The sequence below is a fragment of the Chiloscyllium plagiosum genome, chromosome 29 (assembly GCF_004010195.1).
Source record: "Chiloscyllium plagiosum isolate BGI_BamShark_2017 chromosome 29, ASM401019v2, whole genome shotgun sequence".
In the NCBI taxonomy this organism is placed as follows: Eukaryota; Metazoa; Chordata; class Chondrichthyes; order Orectolobiformes; family Hemiscylliidae; genus Chiloscyllium; species Chiloscyllium plagiosum.
In genome coordinates, this window is record NC_057738.1 from 42,044,670 (window position 1) to 42,064,818 (window position 20,149).

Consider the following 20,149-nt stretch of genomic DNA (forward strand, 5'->3'; position numbering starts at 1 on the left):
AGAGAGGAAAGCAAGGCTGGAGATGTTACAGAGGGGAAAGCAAGGCTGGAGATGTTACAGAGTTGGGAAAGCAAGGCTGGAGATGTTACAGAGTTGGGAAAGCAAGGCTGGAGATGTTACAGAGTTGGGAAAGCAAGGCTGGAGATGTTACAGAGTTGGGAAAGCAAGGCTGGAGATGTTACAGAGTTGGGAAAGCAAGGCTGGAGATGTTACAGAGTTGGGAAAGCAAGGCTGGAGATGTTACAGAGTTGGGAAAGCAAGGCTGGAGATGTTACAGAGTTGGGAAAGCAAGGCTGGAGATGTTACAGAGTTGGGAAAGCAAGGCTGGAGATGTTACAGAGTTGGGAAAGCAAGGCTGGAGATGTTACAGAGAGAAGAAAGCAGGGCTGGAGATGTTACAGAGAGTGGAATGCAAGTATGGAGAATCTATACTGGGTGGGCCATTTCAAATCCATCACCCAGAGGGGCTCAGCAGCAGCATTGCTGATCGACATGGTCATGTCCATAAGGTCATAGCTGCTTGACTGGGTCTGCACCGGGTCGGGAGGGAATGACTGACAGGGAGAACCATACTTTACCTCATCTTCTTCAATCTACCGGCTGCGGACACATTGACGATGGCCATATTGGGAACAGTGACTACTGCCTACTACACACAGTATTTCTGGAGACAAAGCCCCATTTTGTGTGTGTGTGTATTTGTGTGTGAGTGTGTGTGTGTGAGTGTGTGTGTGTGTGTGTGTGTGTGTGTGTGAGTGTGTCACCCACCAAGGTTTGGCCACTGATAAGACTTTTCACTGGATTTTTTTTTGGAAAAATGCACATGACAAGAATGTAAGAACATATGAACTATGGAGCAGGAGTAGGCTATGGCTGAACATTTCATAGCCTCAGCTCCACTTACTCACCAGTTCACCATCGGCCTTATAATTTCTTTTCTGTTCAAAAATCTATCTTTACTTTAAAAACATTTATTGAGGAAGTCTCAACTGATTCACTGAACAGGGAATTCCACAGATTTACAACCCTTTGGTGAAGAAATTCTTCCTCAACTCAATCCTAAGTCTGTTCCCTCATATTTTGAGGCAATGCCCCCTTTCCAGTTCCACCCACCAATGAAAACAACCTCCCTGTTTCCATCTCATCTATTCCTTTCATAATTTTATATGTTTCTATAAGAACCCCCTCATTCTTCTGAATTCTAATGATTATAGTCCCAGTCTATTCTGTCTTTCCTCATAAGCCAACCCCATCAACTCCAGAATCAACCTATTAAACCTCCTTTGCACCCCCTCCAATGCCAGTACATCCTTTCTCAAGTAAGGAGACCAAAACTGCACTCAGTACTCCAGGGATGGCCTCACCAGCACACTGCACAGCTGCAACATAACATCCCTGCTTTTAAACTCCTTCCCTTTAGCAATGAAAGAAAATGTTTGAATTGTCCTCCTAATTACATGCTGCACCTGCAAGGCAATGTTTTGTGATTCATGCACAAGGACACCCAGGTCCCTCTGCACAGCCGCATGTTTCAATTTTTTCCCATTTAAATAATAGTTCATTTTGCCGCTATTCCTATCAAACTGGATGACCTCACATTTACCAACATTGTACTCCATCTGCTCGACCCTTGCCCACTCACTCGACCTATCTATATCCCTCTGCAGACTTTCAGTGTCCTCAACATACTTTGCTCTCCCATTCATCTTAGTGTCATCTGCAAATCTTGACACACTATTCCTGGTTCCCAACTCTAAACCATCTATATCAAATGCAACAATTGAGGTCCCAACACCGATCCCTGAGGCATACAGTGGTACTGATTGCCACTGATTGCCAACCAGAATAAACACCCATATATCCTGACTCTTTGTTTTCTGTTAGTTAGCTAATCTTCTGTCCACGTTAATACATTACCCATAACGCCATGCACCTTTATCTTATGAAGCAGCCTTTATGCAGCACATTGTTGAATGCCTTCTGGAAATCCAAGTACACCACATCCACTGGTACCTCGTTGTCCACTGTGCACATAAGGTCCTCAAAGAATTCCAGAAAATTAGTTAAAATTGATCTGCCTTTCATTAACCCATGCTGTGTCTGCCCAAAGGAACAGTTTCTATCCAGATAGCTCACTATTTCTTCCTAAATGGTAGATTCAAGCATTTTATCCACCTCAGAAGTTAAGTTAATGGGCCTAGACTTACCTGCCTTTTGCCTACCTCCTTTTTTAAGCAGTTGTATCACATTTGCTGTTTTCCAATCTCTCAGAGACCATACCAGAGTCCAGCGGATTTTTGTAAATTACCACAACTACATTTGCTATTACCATACCATCTCTTTTAGTGGCCTGGCATGACATTCCTTTTGGGCCAGGAGACTTAGATTAGATTACTGACAGTATGGAAACAGGCCCTCCGGCCCAACAAGTCCACACCGACCCGCCGAAGCACAACCCACCCAGAGCCATTCCACTACATTTACCCTTGCCCCTAACACTACGGGCAATTTAGCATGGCCAATTCACCTAACCTGCACATTTTTGGACTGTGGGAGGAAACCGGAGCACCCGGAGGAAACCCATGCGGACAATGTGCAAACTCCACAGAGTCTGTCGCCTGAGGCAGGAATTGAAACCGGGTCTCTCGCGCTGTGAGGCAGCAGTGCTAACCACTGTACCACCGTGTCTGCCTTTAGTCCTGTTAGCTTACCCAATCTCTTCAGTGATAATGATCATTTCTAGGTTCTCACCTGCCATAGCGTCCTTCTCATCAATTACTGGCATGTTATTCATGTCTTCCACCGTGAATACTGACACAAAATACTTAATCAATGCCTCAGCCATTTTCTCACTTCCTGTTATTAAATCCCCCTTCTTATCCTCTAAGGGACAAGTGTTTAGCCACTCTTTTTAATTTAAGATATTTGTAGAAATGTTTGCTACTGTTTTAATATTCTGAGCTAACTTACTTTGATCATATATTTACTTTACTTTATAACATTTTTGTGACTTTCTCTGATGTTTAAAGATTTCCCAAATCTCTAGTTTCCCACTAATCTTTGCCACTTTGTATGCATTAGCTTTCAGTTTGGTATCCAATTTATTTCCTTAATTATCCATGGCTCATTATCCCTTTTCCGATAGTCCTTCCTTAGTACTGGTATGTACTTTTGCTGACCACTGTGGAAAATTGCATTGGAAGTCCTCCACTGATCCTCAATTGTCCCACTATATAATTTTTGCTTCCAGTTTACCTGAGCCAACTCCTCCCTCATTCCATTGTAGTCTCCTTTGTTTCAAAACAAGACACAGGTTTTGGATTTTACCTTCTCAACCTCCACCTGTATTTCAAATTCAACCCCATACTGTGAATGCTCCTTCCGAATGGATCACTAAGTATGAGATAATTAATTATTCCTGTCTGATTACACAGGATCAGATCTAAGATACTTTGCTTCTTGTCAATTCCATTACATACCTTTCAAGGAAACTATCGCAGATGGACTCTATAAACTCCTCCTCAAGACTGTCTTGACCGACTTGGTTTCACCAATCAATATGTAGACTAAAACCCCCCATGATTTTTGCTGTACCATTTTTACTTGCATCAGTTATTTCTTTGTTTATTGTCCACCCCACCATGATGGGGTCTATAGCCTACTCCTACCAGTGGCTTTAATAAATTGTTATTCTAATTTATTTTGGAATTGAATGTCTATGTTATTAAAAAAGGTTTGAATTTCTTCTGAAGGAGGGTCATAGGACTCACAGATGCTACCAGATCTGTTGAGGTTTTACAGCAATTTCTGTTTTTGTATTTGCTGCCTCTCTCTCAATGTTTTGCCAGAGATAGCAAAAAAGAGCTGACATGGATAGCAGTGAGTTGAGGGGTGCGTAGGTTAAGTTACTATATTTTATATTAGGATTAAGTCTCGGCACAACATCGCGGGCCTAAGGGCCTGCTCTGTGCTATACTTTTCTACGTCCTATGTTTCCTTCATTCATTGTGGAAATATACAGTCCATACCCTCATGAGTGGCCTTTAACAAACTGGAATTAAATATTAACAAGGTATAGGAAGAGACAGTATGCTTCTGCATTTGTTTTGAAGGAGGGTTATTGCACCCACAGATGCTACCAGACCTGTTGAGCTTTTCCAGCAATTTCTGTGTGATGTGAGAGGTACTTCCTGAAAGGGCAGAGGATGCAGACTCGAAAGCAACTTTCAAAAGATAATTGGATAGATGCCTGAAGGGGAAATTGTGCTGGATTATAGAAGAATAGGAGGGAGTGAGGTTGCTTCAATAGCTGTACCAAACAGTGGGCACACTAATGGCATTGTTCTGAGCTCTATAATTCAATAATTGGCAGAATATTTCCCAGACTGTCCAAAATGCTGCATATTTTGAAATCTAGGTGAATGGATGTTTCTCAAAGTTTTGCTGTCCTTAATTCAATAACTCCTCATTAAATTGACTAACTCATCAGGAATTTTTTCTTTGAGGAAGTTTCTGGAGCTGTCACTTTCTTCAGGTTAGACTGCACAAATGGGAACTCTTTTGAATGCTGGATAACACTGCAATGGATCCCAGCATGATCTCATCCTTAATCATTTTGTTATATTGCCTGAACTACGAGGAACTGAGATACGGGGAAAAGTCTGATGAAAATACTATCCAGAATTAAGTGTCATCAATCATTGGGCTGGATTTTCCCAAATTGGACTTCAGGCATGCAACAAAAGTGAGGTCATCGAGCAGGACAAACCGCCAATCATTTTGAAGTATTCACACAGATAGCAAATCAGGATGGTGGAAAGCATCTTTTATCTTTCATTTATAATTTAACGTTTCAGACAGAAAAATGAATGAGGTTAATATTAACATATTAAGTTAAAATAAAAAGTTTTGTTTAAAAATATATGGAATGCTTATTTTAAAGGACAAAGTTAAAAATCACACAACACCAGCTTGTACTTTCAAATAAACCTGTTGGACTATAACCTGGTGTTGTGTGATTTTTAAATTGGCGAAAGTGAGGACTGCAGATGCTGGAGATCAGAGTCAAGATTAGAGTGATGCTGGAAAAGCACAGCAGGTCAAGCAGCATCCGAGATTTTTAACTTGTCTACCCCAGTCCAACACTGGCTTCTCCACATCATATTTTAAAGGAGAAATGAGATAGTCCATGAATACACAATTAGTTTTGTTGGCCAGGCAGAGTGTTTAGTAATTATGAAGTTAGTACATGGCTAACAAAAAGCAGATACACATTTTTCCTGGTTCATGAAATCTTTGGGGATTTTTCAGTGAGACTAACAGGATCAGAGTGAGTTTCCATTAGTTTACTCATTGCATAGGGATGGACCTATGTTGGCCAGTCCCAGGTACTTAACAGTGTAGCCTGTGGAGCAACATGGCAGCAGTTTCTGGATTTCCATGTTATTCCACGCATGTGACAAATCCCAAAGCTTTGCGCTATTTTACTGCAATAATGACTGCATTTGCTGACACTTTCATTTCCACAGCAAAATCCAGTCACTGTCTGGGTGCAGTTTTCGATCTGTTACTTGTAGAGAACAGATCACACTTGGGTGAAAGAGCTCTGTCCATTGTTTTAACAAAGCCACTGACATTGTTTGTCAAAATGTACTAGAATTTTTATCAAGGGAGGGTGTATGCAGAGAGAAGTAAATCAGTGATGATACAGTAAAGGGAACTTAGAAAGGGCACATGAAGGGCATGTGTTTGACTGCTTTACATCTCTGCTGAATCTGGAAATTTCATGCATGGGGCTTTCTTCCCCAACCACACTGTGTTTAACAAACCCATAATGCCATTGTCTGGTGCTAAAATAAAATCAATTGCTCAACAATACGGCAGTGCCCTGTGTCACATTTTCATTTTTTCTGTGATTTATCTCTTGCTGCTTTGCCCAGCTCAAAGGCAGGCATAATAACCTCTCGGCATGGGAGCTCTCTGCAGAGTTTCACACAATCACATCATCTGCATTCTCAGCACTAATCCTGATCATGGTGCCCATTGCTGGTCAGCGATGGGTTACCTTCTGTTTGATGAAAAACACTACCTGCCACTTATAAAGCTATATCAGTGTGTTTATCGCTCAATCTCCAGTCCTTCAACATAGATGTCAGCTTTTTCAAGGCTATTGATCAGCTCTTTATCTGTGCTGCACTGTACAATATAGGGATAGACTTACTAATCATTGAGTAAAATCATCAAATAATCTGATTATGGTGATTATTACCATCAAGAATTATGTTAGTTTAGAAGAATTATGATTCACTTTAAAAATCTTCAGGTATATTAATCACTGTTTGTTTTGAATACCTTTGTTTTAGGAGTGAGTATTGCTGATATCATATGGTCAATTCAGTACAATAGCATCAGGCAGTGAGGCCAGTATTACTGAGGCATAAGCTGCTGCTTTGATGGTTTCTAGTGCATCTTAAGCATCCCAAAATGGGTGTGTAACTGAAGAGTACATCAGGACTGAAAGGACCTCACATGGAGTACTGTGTACAGTTTCATGAAATCCCTACAGTGTGGAAGTAGGCCATTTGGCCCATCAAGTCCACACTGACCCACCGAAGAGCATCTCACCGATCATACCCTATCACTCTGCATATCCCATGGCTAATCAACCTAACCTACACATCCCTGAGCAATTTAACATAGCCTATCTATCCTAACCTGCACATCTTTGAACTGTGGGAGGAAACCCACACAGAGACAGGGAAAATGTACAAACTCCACACAGACAGTTGACTTAGCATGGAATCAAACCTGGGTCCCTGGTGCTGCGAGGTAGCAGTGCTAACCACTGAACTACCTTGCCATCCACTGTGCTGTTGCTGTCCCTCAGTATAGATATACTTTCAATGAATAGAGTGCAATGGAAATTCACCAGAATCTTTACTGAAATGGCAGGATTGTTTTCAAAGGAGAGATTGAGAAGGTTAGATCTATATTCTCTGGAGTGAGGGGGTGACCTCAATGAAGCCTACGTAAGAAGTTTTCTGCGGTCGGTGAGTAAAACCAAGGGACATAATCACTGGATAAGGGGTAGGCCATTTAGGGAGCGGCACAGTGGCACAGTGGTTAGCACTGCTGCCTCACAGCGCCAGAGACCTGGGTTCAATTCCCACCTCAGGCAACTGTCTGTATGGAGTTTGCACATTCTCGCCGTGTCTGCGTGGGTTTCCTCCGGGTGCTCCGGTTTCCTCCCACAATCCAAAGATGTGCAGGTTAGGGCCATGCTAAATTGCCCGTAGTGTTAGGTGTAGGGGAATGGGTCTGGGTGGTTTCCTCTTCGAAGAGTCGGTGTGGACTTGTTGGGCTGAAGGGCCTATTTCCACACTAAGTAATCTAATCTAACCTAAAGACTGAAATGAGGAGGACTGTCTTTCAAATCCTCTATCACAGAGGGCAGTGGAAACTCAGTCATTGAGAAAATTAAAGAGAGAAATCGATAGGCTTCTGGAAATTAACAACATAAGGGGTATGTAGAGATGGTGTGAAGAAGTGACTTAGAGATCAGCCACGATCATACTGAATGACAGACAGACTAGACAGATGGAACGGCTTCCTCCTGCTCCAAACTTGCAAAACACCGACCTTGTGCGTGACAATTTCCTCTGACAGAGAATTAAGATTGAAGGTGCAATTATTCAATTATTCAGCAATAAGCTTCAATACTGTGAAGTGTGAGATGATGTATTTTGGTGGGAAGATTACAGACGCCACATACTCTTAGAGTCATGGAGATGTACAGCAGAGAAACAGACCCTTTGGTCTAACTCATGCATGCTGACTGATATTTTAAATTAATCTAGTCCCATTTGCCAGCATTTTGCCCATATCCCTCTAAACCCTTCCTATTCATAAATCCATTCAAGTGCCTCTTAAATGCTGTAATTGTATCAGCTTCCATGATTTCCTCTGGCAGCTCATGCCATACATACATCACCCTGTGTGTGAAAAGGTGCCCCCTAAATCTTTTAAATATTTCCCCTCTCACCTTAAACCTATGTTCTCTAATTTAGGACTCTCTTACCCTGGTAAAGCCTTTCCTAGCTGTGCCCATCATGATTTTATAAATCTCTATAAGTTCACCCCTCAGCCTCCGACCCTCCAGAGAAAACAGCCCCAGCCTTTTCAGCCTCTCCTTATACCTCAAACCCTTCAATTCCAACAGCATCCTTGTAAATCTTTTCTGTATCCTTTCAAGTTTAACAAGTTATTTCCTATAGGCGTGAGACCAGAATTCAAATTAGTATTCCAAAAGTGGCCTAACTAATACCCTGTGCAGCTACAACATGACTTTCCAACTCCGATACTCAATGCACTAACCAATAAAGGCAACTGTACTGAACGCCTTCCTCACCACCTTGTCTACCTGCAACTCCCCCCTTCAAAGAACTATGAACCTGTACCTTAAAGTCTTTTTGTTTGGCAATACTCCCAACCTTTAACTGTATAAACCCTGCCATGATTTACCCGGGTTCAATTCCCCCCTTGGGCAACTGTCTGTGTGGAGTTTGCACATTCTCCCCGTGTCTGTGTGGGTTTCCTCCAGGTGCTTTGCTTCCTCCCACAATCCAAAGATGTGCAGGTCAGGTGAATTGGCCATAATAAATTGCCTGTGGTGTTAGGTGTATTAGTCAGGGGGATGGGTTGCTCTTTGGAGGGTCGGTGTGGACTTGATGGGCCAAAGGGCCTGTTTCCACACTGTAAAAAATCTAATCTGAAAAAGCAAAGCCTGAAATAAAATCAGAATCTCTTGGAGAAATGTAAGAAGTCTGGCACCATCCATGGAGAGAACAATAAAAGTGGAGTTCCGAAGAAGAGCCACAGCAAACTCAAAAACACTAACTTTGTTTCATTTTCTTTCCCCACAGATGCTTTCAGGCCTGTTGAGATATTTCAGCTGGAAGATAGTCACCAATAAGTACAAAACAGAACTAAGCAGTATCGTCTTCACCCAGAGACGGGGAAACTGTCCCAGATTTTAGGGACTGTGTTGTTTTGGAGGTGGTTGTCTTGTTCCTGGGTTGGTCATAGCCTGAAGCTTTTTGCTGTCCAGTTTTTTGAATTTTGCTTTTCATGCATGATCAGGACATACCTCTGCATGCCTTCTCTTCCTCGTGGGCTGAGTCTACGCACTAGCCAACAAGCTCACTCCTTCCCTCTGCTGCCATAATCCCAGCAACATCCATGCACACTTGCCCCCACTACCTGTCCCTGCCATCCAACAAGTAACCCATAAACCCTGCAACACAATAACAGATGGACACACTTCCAAATAGGACCACAGCAGCACCTATCCTGTACCGTGTACTGGACAAAACCCAACCATGTATTCATGATCATTTGGAGAGGTGGAAGGCTATTTGCATGTTTGGTAGGATGGATGGGGAGAAGACATTTTCTTGCATTGGAGACAACAGGCCTGCAAAGAACAGGCACACCCTCCCATATCATGCTCCCACAGGCCAGCACTAAACCCCACACCCCTCCCCCCACCATTGTTCCCCAGACTGGAGACTGCATCATCCATATAGAGTCATTGTCTTCACAACTGACCTCCATGATCCCACTGACTTGTCAGCCCCCCCCCCCTATACTCCAACAGTCTAGACAGTCCTGCTCTACAACTCCCTTGGTCCACACAGCCCTCCATCCACCCCAGCCCCTAATACTCCCACTATCTGGACAGCTGTGTAGACCTGTTGAGCTGAATGATTTGTCTAATGCTGCATGTGTTTTGGAATGCTCGTTAAGGGCAAAGCCCCATCCCCAACACCAATCCTTTCTACCTCTTTACAACAATAAACAAGATGTTGTGGGTGCCCATGAGCAGGTCATTTCAGCTGGAGTCTGAAGTCGGCTAGCGAGTTTGAGACCCTATGTGGACAGTGAGACCAAAAACTGGCTACTAATAAATCTTTCTCCAACATTTACTTTAATGGATTGAGAGTCAAAAGGTGATGAGGCAAGAGCAGAAGGCGAGACCAATGAAATTAATCCCAGTCTTGCTTCTTTCTGAAAAGCAAATTCAAATCTTGTTACAAGCCATAGCCTTCAGTACACTAGATGTGAATGATTTGATGAGGTGGAATCTTTGCTGTTTCAGAGTGTCACTGCAAAAACACAGGAACAACAAGTTGCTCATCACCTGACATCAGAATCCATTGCAAATGATAATTATTTACAAGATTACCCAGGATAGGGTCACATTCAATGTGTTATATTTATGGCTCGATTTTCCTTTCTCAAAACTAAAACTAATAAATTTTCCAACAAAAAGAAATGCACCCCAATGTAAACCAAGAACAACAAAGCTCTATGACTTTCAGGGCTGACTTTACTGTATGCAGCCATGCTGAGTGAAGGGTTAAAAATCCACAGCCACCCAAACAAAGGAAAAGACCAGATCACAGAAATGAGCCAAACCTTGTGGTAGTTGACTTTGCAAGGTGAAAACGTCTGGAGAAAGTACCCAGTTTTCATCATTGGATCCATGTCGATTTTAAAATTCTCATCAAATTCCTCCATGTGCTCTCCCTATCCTTATTCCCCCAGCACTCCACCAGTCTGACCAGCCTCTGGGATCCTGGTGCTCTTCCAATTCGGGTCTCTTGAACCTTCCTGATTTGGGAGAGATTCTTTCAGCTACCTGAACCCTCAACTCTGGAATTCACTCCTGTACCTCTCCTCATTTTCATCCTTTAACAGGCTCCTTAAAGCTTATCTTAGAAGGTTAAGATTGCCATCAGATTAGCTGTGAATGACAGAACAAGTACCCAGGACCAACACTTGCTCCTAACTACAAGTCCACACTATCCCACCAAAGCTGTTAAAGCTTGCTTAAGTCACTGCAAAACTGCAAGTGACTCCTGCAGAATACTTATCAGAATTCCTCCTTTGCCTGGCAGGATCTATAGCCCCTCAGTATTGAAAGATGCTGAACCACACACAGTTCACTGCAATTGTTTGACTATATATTCCAGCCATAAGAAATTTGGAAGCAGAGACGTAAAGCCCTGGGACTGAGAGTTAGCCTTTATGATCTAGACCTCTTATGTAATGCCCTATAAGGAACAGAATACCAGGCCATTCAGCCCATTATGTCCATCCCAGTGTTTATGTTTCACATGAGCTTCCAACCAATCCCTCTTCATGCATCACTATCAGCAGGACCTTAACGGATTCCAAATTCACCCAAGATCCCCACAGCATTGTGAGATTGAACTCAGTCAGAACGCCTGTAAAGTCTAAGTGCTCAGGATTCAAAAATAATTTAAAAGTAGATTGAACATAAGGAGGACAAAAATGATTGAAAATATGATGAAAGTCCCAACACACTGACTCCATGTGAATTGCCCTCATATTTTGTTTGCCAAACTTTCTCCTCCAGAGGGACTCCTGAGTTACAGCACAGAGGACTGACAGCAGCTTGGAGAGAGATGCTATGACATGCATTTTGTTAATACGAATTCGATGTAATGTGATTGACGAACTTTTAAAACTTGTGTTGGTTGTAACGCAATTACATTGCCAACACAAAGCACTGTTTCCAAAGCACGATTCTTCTATAATGGAGGGTTGCAGAAGAACGCAATCATCCCGTTATAGAAGAACTGACTGTACATTAACATGCTTTCATAAAATAAATGGGGAGAGACAGGTTGCTTCCAATGGCAGAATGTTCAGTCACCAAAGGACATAGGATTAAGTTAATTGCAAACTGGGGAGCAGAAAAAGGTACAATGCTATTGGAATGCACTCTCTGAAAGAGTAATGAAAGAGATTTAATAGTCACTTCCAAGTACTTGAAAGGTGACAGAAGAACAAATACAGGATTGTGGAGAAATATCGACAGATTGGGGTTAATTAAATAGTCCTAGCCAAGAGTTATTATGAGTGTGATGAGTGAATGGTTTCCTTCTACTCTGTATCATTCGTTGTGTGCACTTGCACATTTTATGTCAAAGGTGTAAGCAATTTATTTTATATCCAGCCCAATGAGAGAGGCAGTAAGTAAGTGATATGGTGAGTGATATAGATTAGGCAATAAGGTGGGATACTGTTCGGAGAATCGGTGCAGACTCAATGGGCTGAATGGCTTCGAAAGACACCTGAATCCCACTGATTCGGCAAGAGGAGCTGTTACATGTCCCAATAACAGACTCTGTGCAGTGTTCAGTAACCTGATATATTTGCATACCCAGCAAAGTGTTTTGAACTAGTATTGAAAGCAAGACAAGTTATGTTGATGATATTGAGGTCATGATTCATTTGTTTAACGTCTCAAATAACTGTGAAATGCATCATTTCTTAAAAAAAAAACACCAGACTATTTTTGGCATGTGGCATAATCATAAATATGAAAACCAAACTTGCATGTAAATAAAGAAAACACATTCTGCGGTATTTCCAGTAACACAGGAACCCAATTCCACACAACTATTTTCTTTCCCTTGAATCGCCTGAAGCACATGATATTGGCAGGGCTTGTGCAAAATGTGGCAATTCAGTAATTAGGACCTAAACAAGTAATTGTTGAATTAATTTAATTAGCCGATATATAATAGATTCAGAGAGCCAACATTCAGTCCATGCCAAAAAAAACCAACTCAGTAAACTGATTTTGATCTGTCAGGCACCTTATCACATTGATGGGAGTTAAATAAGTTGAGAAAAAGGAATTTCTAGCCCAGTCTAGGCAGGATCTGTTGACTTTAATTGATGTGAGTTGTCATACATTTCTTACTTTTACATTCTCTGCTGACCTCCACTTTCCCCAAACAACACCAGCAACGATCCCTTGATTGATGGTATTGTACACAAATACTCGAGGTACTGATGTGTAAGTTGTGAAAGGTATTGGATGTGAATTGAACGTATGTAAGCATGTCATGACAATGACAATGTGGTTGTGGATGGATATAGATCGTTGGAGCCAGTGAGTGAAAATCTATCAGGCAGAGTACAATGTGGAAAAAGGTGGAGCTGTTCATTTTGCCAGGAAGAATAAAAATTAAGACTACAATTTAAACAGAGAACAACTGCAGAATTCTGAGGTTCAGAGGCATCTAGGTGTTCAAGTGAGTGAGTCGCAAAGAGCTAGTATGTAATTGCAGCAAGTAATCAAGAAGGACAATGAGTTGCAGTCTGTTATTTTGAGAGGAATTGAAATAAAAGTCAGAATTGTATGTTTCAGTTATACGGGCCATTGATGAGACCACTTCTCAAATAATCATAGAATCCCTGCAATGTGGAAGCAAGCTATTTGACTCATTGAGTCCACACTGATTCTCCAAATAGCATCCCACTCAGATCTATCCCCATTGTCCCTGCGTTTTCTACAGCTAACCCTGCACATCCCTGAACACTATGAATAATTTCGAATGGCCAATACCTCTAACCTGCTCATGTTTGGATTGTGGGAGGAAATTGGAAAACCCGGAGGAAACCCACACAGACACAGGGAGGATGTGCAAACTCCACATAGATAGTCACCCGAGGCTGGAATCGAACCCGCTCCCTGGCGCTGTAAGGCAGCAGTGCGAACCGCGGTGCTGCCCCCACACTAATGCTCGTAGTTTGGGTATCTTTGTTTAAGGAAGGATATAAACACACTGGATGTGGTTCAGAAGAGCTTTACTAGACTAATACTTGGAATGAGTGAGCTGTCTTAATAGGAAAGATTGGACGGGCTGGTTTTGTTGTTACTGGAGTTTAGAGTGAGCTGATTGATAAATATTGGATTGTGAACAAAGTTGACTGTGTACAGGAGGAAAGGTCATTTGTTTTTGTGGGTTAATCCAAAACAAGGAGACACTGTTTTAAAATAAGGAGTCACAGTGTTAGGACAAAACTAAGGAGAAACATTTTGTCTCAGAGGGTTGTGTGACTCTGGAGTTATCTGTCCCAGGATGCAGTGGAAACGTGAACATTGAATGTGTTTGAGGAAGAGATAGAAATGTCAGATTGGTTTGGAGAATCAAAGAGTCTCAAAGGCAAGATAGGAATGTGGGAATTGAAACAAGAACAGGTCAGCCACGATCCTATTAGGTGATGGAACAGGGTCAAGGGACTGAATGACTTACTTCTCTTCCTAATTTGCTTGTTGGTAATATGTAAGAAATTGGATGATCCATAAGAGGACCATCTGAGGAATGAGAAACATGAAACAACTGATGTAGCTGTGGTAAAAGTAATAATTGGTGAATGTATGAATTGTTAAATAATATAAAAGCAATAGTGATAATAATCTGTACTCAATAATTTGTCAATAAAACATTGGCAGATATACTTTCATCAATAGGAAAAATACTCCTAAAATAGCCATATTCTCTAAACAATAAACTTGGATTAGTTTGTTCCCATACAATGTCCACTCTTGTCTCTCTCTTTCCTTTTAGGTCTTTTAATATAAAACTCTTATGATCTTTTATATTAATAGCTAGCTTATCCTCATTCTTAATCTTCTCCCCCTTGATTACCTTTTCAGTTCTCCTCTGTTGGTTTTTAAAGGCTTCTCAATCCTCTGGCTTCCCACTAATCTTCACCACATTGTGCTTTCTCTTTTGCTTTTATGCTGTCCCTGACTTCCCTTGTCAGCCATGGTCGCCTCATCCTCTCTTTAGTTGCTTTTTATTCCATGGAATGAATTTCTGTTGTGTCTCCCAAACTAAACCAAAAAACCCCTGCTCCACTGCCTTCCCTATTAGGTTCTCCTTTCAATCAACTCTGGCCAGCTCCACCCTCATGTCTATGAAGTTACCTTTACTTAATTGTAATGACATCTGATTCCATCTTCTCCCTCTCAAACTGCAGGGTGAATTTTACCAGATTATGATCAATGCCCTCTAGAGATTCTTTCATCTTAAGCTCTCCAGTCAAGTCTACCTCATTACACATCACCAAATCCAGAATTGTCTGTTCCCTTGTGGCATCTGCCACGCGCTGCTCCAAAAGTAATCATGGACATTCCAGGAATTCCTTTTTATGAGATCTGCTACCAACATGATTTTCACAGTCCCCCATAGAACATAGAACAATACAGCGCAGAACAGGCCCTTTGGCCCTCGATGTTGCGCTGACCTGTGAACTATTCTCAGCTCGCCCCCCCCTACACTATCCCAAAATCATCCATGTGCTTATCCAAGGATTGTTAACTCTCCCTAATGTGGTTGAGTTAACTGCATTGGCAGACAGGGAATTCCACGGCCTTACCACTCACTCGCTGAGTAAAGGACAGCCTCTGACATCTGTCTAAATTCTATCACCCCTCAATTTGTAGTAATGCCCCCTCGTACTAGCTGACATCATCATCTTAGGAAAAAGACTTTCACTGTCTGCCCTACCTAATATTCTGATCAAATCCCCTCGTAGCCTTCTTCTTTCCAATGAGAACAGACCCAAGTCTCTAAGCCTTTCCTCATAAGACCTTCCGCATGATTATTGCAATAGTGCCTTTCTTCCATGCCTTTGCTATCTCCTGATTTATTTTCTTCCCTACATCCCAGCTGCTGCTAGGAGGCCTGTACACAGCAGCAATCAGGGTTTCTTTGCCTCCTTTGGAGTTCCTCAACTCTGCCCACACAGATTCTACACCTTCCAATTCTATATCACTTCTTGCTATTGATTTAATTTCATTTCTAACTAACAAGCCAAACCCACCCTTCTGTCCATCTGCTTGACTTGTTCATGGATCCTTGGATATTTAGTTCCCAGTCCTGCTCCTGCTGTATCTGTACCTGCATGCTTACCTTCATTGAATGGTGTATAAGAACACCCAGATCTCTCTGTACTGCCCTTTTACCAAATTGTTTCCATTTAGGTAGTAATCTGCCTTCCTGTTCTTGCCACCAAAGTGGATAACCATACACTTATCCACATTAAATTGCATCTGCCATGCATCTGACCACTCACCCAACCTGTCCAGGTCACCCTGTAATCTCCTAACATCCTCATCACATTTCACCCTGCCACCCAGCTTAGTATCATCAGCAAATTTGCTAATGTTATTACTAATACCATCTTCTACATCATTAACATATATTGTAAAAAGCTGCGGTCCCATTACTGACCCCTGCGGTACCCCACTGGTCACTGTCTGCCATTCTGAAATGGAGCTGTTTATCACTACTCTTTGTTTCCTATCAGCCAACCAACTTTCAATCCAAGTTAGTACTTTGCCCCCAATACCATGCACCCTAATTTTGCTCACTAAATTAGTGAGCAAAATTAGGCTGCTCCTCTTGCAGCCCAGTCTTTGTGATACCCACAACACCATACTTCCCTATTTATGTTCATTTACCTTGTTTTGCATACTGCATGTATTTGAGTATAACACCCTCAGCTCTGCATTGTTTGTCCCATGATGTGGAGGTGCTGGTGTTGGACTGGGATGGACAAAGTCAAAAATCACATGACACCAGGTTATAGTCCAAGATGTTTATTTGAAACTGCAAACCTTCAGAGACCCCACTCCTTCCTCAGGCAGCCAGTGAGAAACAATATATCGGACACAGAATTTATAAGGAAAAGATCAAAGGGTCATACTACTAATGTGAATGTACTGAACAAACCTTGATGACTATTAATTCTTTAATAGGTAAATTCCAGACTTTCACCACCCATCACATGGAAAACCTTTCCCTCACTTCCCTCTTAGTCTTTATCTCTTAGTCTAAATCTCTGCCCCTGGTTATTGCCCCTGGACAAAAGTGTTTACCCACCCACTCTAACTGTACGCCTCATAATCTTGTACATCTCCACCAGATAGCCAGTCAACCTTCACTGCTCCAAGGAAAACAACCCTTGTCCAATTTACCTAATCTTTCTTCATAGCTCAGACCCTCCAGTCCAGGCTGCATCCCGGTGAATTTCCTGTGCACTATCTCCAATGTAATCACATCCCTCCTACAATATGGAGACTAGAACTGCACCCTCTACTCCCATCATGGTTGAAAGAATATTTTAATAGTTTGAACATAACCTCCTTGTCCTCATACTCTATGCCTCTGGTAAAAAATGCAAGTATCCCAAATGCCTTCTGAACCAATGTATACACCTTTCCTTGAGTTCTGAGGAAGGGGTACTTGACCTGAAATGTTAACTCTGATTTTTCTCCACAGATGCTATCAGACTGCTGACCTCTTCCAGCAACTTCTGTTTTTGTTTGTGTTTGTATTTCCCTTTATCTGTTAATAGATACACAAAACTGGCTCGTCTCTTCAGTACTTCCCAGGATCTGCCATTCACAGTGTAATCCCTTACCCCGTTGACCTTCTCCAGGTGTATTATCTCATACGCTTCCGGGATGAATTCCATAGGCCACTGGTCTCCCCAGCTGATCAGTCCACTGTTATACAGCTACCCTCCTCTTTACTTCATCCCTTTTTCATACTAGTGGTCCAAATCATTAAGATACACTACAAACGGCAAAAGCCCCAGTCCTGAGTCCCACTGAATTCCACTGGAAACTGACTTCCAGTCACCTTCACCCTTTGCTTCCAGTCACCCTCTTCCAGTCACCTTCACCCTCTGCTTCCAGCCTTTCAGCCAATTTTGGATCCAACATGCCACTTTACCTTGGATCCCATCGTGTCTCATTCGTTTTGACCAGTCTGCTATGAGCGACCTTCTCAAAAAGCCTTGCTAATGTCACAAGATCCACATCACATGCACGACTGTAATGGACTCTATTGATTACTGCAACAAAATTGTCAAACATGACTACTCCTCAACAAATCCATGCTGACTATCCCCGATTAATCTGTATTTAAAACTTCAGGTTGTGTTTGCCTTGAAAAAGATAATGCTGAACAACTGTTGAAACATCAGCATGTCACTTTAATAGCTGAAGTAATTAATAAAACTCTTCAAAAATATATTCCACCAAATTGCAACTGCACTGTTATATTTGTTGCCTATTGATTCTCAAGTGTGATTTTTCAATTTCTGTAATTCTTCACTTCGGAAGCCCGATTGAAACCTTCATCTACATATTGAATTCAGGAACCAGAATCAATATCGTAATCATCTAATTAGATACATCAGTTCAATTGCAGTCATCGCTGTTAGGTTAAACTAATTGCTTTATAACAGAGAAAGAATATTTATATTGTGTGGGTTGCTTTTAGCTTATGTCTTGTTTAAAGACAGTTTTGAACAAGACGATATACCTTGAAAACACATTTAATCCAATGATTTTACACAGAAATCCTGTTTGCCTTGACAACCTTTCACTAGATCTTAGTCTAATCAGAAGTGGGCTCTTCTCAATATTCAGTGAATTTATTCAGTGAGTTGCTAAGCTACAAAGATCAAAAGGATCTGAGGTTTTATCCCAGGTTTTCATTGAACTCGTGGTTCTCAGGCACCTTGGTGATAGGCTTGAATACTCTGTATCAGAGAGGGAACTGCACCAGTGTTCTCATTGCCTCTCATGTTCCATTCATTTTGCAGGTATTGAAACAATAGAAGAGAGTTATAATGTTCTACGGACATAGGAACAGGAGGGAGCCATTCAGCCCCATAACTCTTACTATTCAGTTTGATCATGACTGATCTGTACATCAACTCTTTTCAGTCTTATCCAACAAAAAAAAACCTGTTGATGAAATTGTTAGCTTACCCCCTTCCCCACCTCCAGATATGTGGAGATCATGTTCGAGATTTCAACAAGCTTGCATTTGAACCTAAAAAAAATTGCTTAAACAGAGTTCTTGGTGGTACATGTTAGCATAAAAGTACTGCAGATGATTTAGCAGTGGGCAAGAAAGCCATTCAGTTGTGTGTGATAACACATCCCGTTATATAAAAAAAACAAAGTCCTCAGGGGGTTCTTGTGGTGCAGTGGTAGTGTCCCTATGTCTGAACCAGGAGGCTGAGATTCTAACCCCACCTGCTCCAAAGGTAGGTTGTAACAGTTCTGAACAGGTTGATTTGAAAAATATCTCTACAGACTACTCCAGATGAGGCCTGACCAATTGGTACTCCTTGACTGAAGCATTGTTTCCTCACTGGAATGCTATCGCACTTGGAAAAATGTCAGGACCCATTTGGCATCTGTCTGAAGGAGGTGTTTATTGCTTTGTGTACATGGATACCTGAATGTGAAGACCTGAATTGCATTATTTCTTTTCTCTTTTCACCAATGATGAAAGATCTCTATCATTTCCCCTCTTCTTTGGAACATTTTTTCAAGAGAATGAGAGTGAACAATTGACCTTGTTTCTCCAATTATGCTACCCTCAAGGTAACTCTCAGGATGTAGAGAATGTGCTCCAATGTGTTATTCATGTTCAGTTTTCTATTTGACTGAAAGCTTTGATTGATATGTTGCAACTCTTCAATGTAAACCTCAGTTCAGTAACACACCATATAAATTATTAAGGGAACAGACATATTTCCTCTCCTTCCATAGGCTTGATTATACATTTTGAGTCAACTTTCTTGAGTTTATTTTTAATCGTTTAACATTGTTTTCAAAAGGTTGGAATAATCAATGAGTAAACTACTCTCAGATTCATAATTAAGTTAAAGTTAAGTCACTATAGCTTTACCTGACCATATGGCTGCTGTCTCATTAGAAACAGACAACCGGTGATAGTTTCACCTGAGGGTCACCGTGCCTCAGGTGAGGGGCGAAGCCTTCATGGAAACCTCAGCCAATGCAGGAATTGAACCCATTCTGTTGGTATCAGAAACTAGCCATCTAAGCTATTCATGTTCTCCTCTTAAAACAGCTTCTTGTTTCAAAATCCTACTATCAGGTATCCAACACTGAGATTCCCTCATTGACAGTATTCTGAGTGGTTACAATAGATTAGCCTTTGATTTGCTCAGTGTTTTTCTAAAGTTCAAAATGGTCAAACGAGCCAGTTGTCTCTATTCCACAGTTCTGCAGGCCAGCTTCACCTTTACATGCTGCTATTCCAATTTATACCCAGCACACAATATATCAACAATATTATTCGGAGATGCCGGTGTTGGACTGGTGTGTACAAAGTTAAAAATCACACAACACCAGGTTATAGTCCAACAGGTTTAATTGGAAGCACACTAGCTTTCGGAGCGACGCTCCTTCATCAGGTGATAGTGGATCGTA